Raw genomic sequence first — 1,532 nt, 5'->3', positions numbered from 1 at the left:
ACTTATGAAGTGCTCACTGTGTCAAAGCTCCCCTAGAGAGTTTATGTATATTTGCTCATCTAACCCTCAGACAACACCAAGCTAAGTATTATTACTAAAACGGATAGACAGAACAAGGAAGAGGGTGTCGGAGGCTACACTTACTGGACGTTTACTCTACTCAGGTCATTGCACTAAGAAAGTAACTTGTAACATCTCATTTCACCCTGCTGTGACCGAGTGATTTACACATCATTGTCCTACAGATGAGGAACACCTCAACCAGGAAGTGGCAGAGCCAGCTGTGAGCAGCTCCTCCCTGGGGAAGAGGGAACCTGGGTCCTCAGGCCCCTCCAGGGAGTTTTAATTTGGTCCCTTCCTCCTCTGTGCGTGACATGCAAATGCCCTCTCCAGGGTGGGGCAGCAGTCTCACCTCTGCAACAGGTCATGGCCCTCGGGGTGAAGCCGACAGCAGGTAAGCCTGCTCTGCAGTGATTAAGGGGGTGGAGGGGATGGCTTTGAATCAGTCCTCAGCTTCCTGATACCAGAGCAGAGCTTGGAAAACTGGGGGCCGGTTGGGAGGCTGGGCTGTCAACACGAGGAAGGAAGGAATGCAGGGCGGGACTGGGCAGAGCTGCAAGTTCTGGGGCCGACCCTCCTGCATGGGGACAGACGGGTGGGCCGGGCCGGGAGCACCTCCAACACGGAAATGCTGCGGTGTTTTCCCCAGAGACGCTGCCCGCGCTGGGGAAACAACAGGCCCTCTTCACAAAAGTGGCAGAGACCCAGAACTTCACCCGAGAGGCAGGGCTGGGACTGCGCAGAGCCAGCTGAGAGTCTCAGCTCAGACGTGATTCACAGGCACACAGGCCCTTTGAGAAGGGAGAAGTCCTGCCGACCAAATCCTACGTGGAAGCAGCACGGGAAGTGGAGAAAAGGCGCCTTCCAGGAGTACCTTATTTTCTCGGTTCAGATTTCTTAAACTAACTTCCTATGAGTGTCCAGCGAGATGGCAGGGCTCTTCTGACAGACCCGACGGGCGTTCCGAGGTGGGGTGGACGGCACTGGCCAGCTTCTCACTTGTCTGGGTCGGTGGCACATTATTGAGAAAAGTCCACAGTCATGCAGATGAACCATTGCAAGTTCCCAAAGTTTAGATGTGTCTTGGTTTGCAATCAGGAAATTTCAAAATTAGAGAGGGCAGGAGAGTTATTTTGGAGTCTACATTAAGATATACTAAGCTAGCAGTTGAAGCGAAGACTTTGGTGACATCCAGCGATTTGTATGTTGACTGTTACGTCTTTGAATGTACTTTTTTACTTTTCAGTTTTAGAAGCAGTTAAGAACGCACACGGAGGAAGTGGAAGTCAGTCCCTGTAGAGGATTTGACGTGGGCCCAGGGAGAACGCGGGGTTTCTGAGGTGCATGCCTTGGAACCCGCTAGCCTGGCAAAATCTGAGGCACCTCCCTTTGGGACTCTGGGTGTGTGCGGGGCTGCCATCACTAACCACGTGCAGATTTCAGAAGCTGGTGAAACCATCGTTGGGTGTCAC

The sequence above is a fragment of the Camelus bactrianus genome, chromosome 14 (genome assembly GCF_048773025.1).
Source record: "Camelus bactrianus isolate YW-2024 breed Bactrian camel chromosome 14, ASM4877302v1, whole genome shotgun sequence".
Classification (NCBI taxonomy): Eukaryota; Metazoa; Chordata; class Mammalia; order Artiodactyla; family Camelidae; genus Camelus; species Camelus bactrianus.
The sequence above is the reverse complement of the archived record's forward strand: the minus strand, read 5'-3'. Positions refer to the sequence as shown.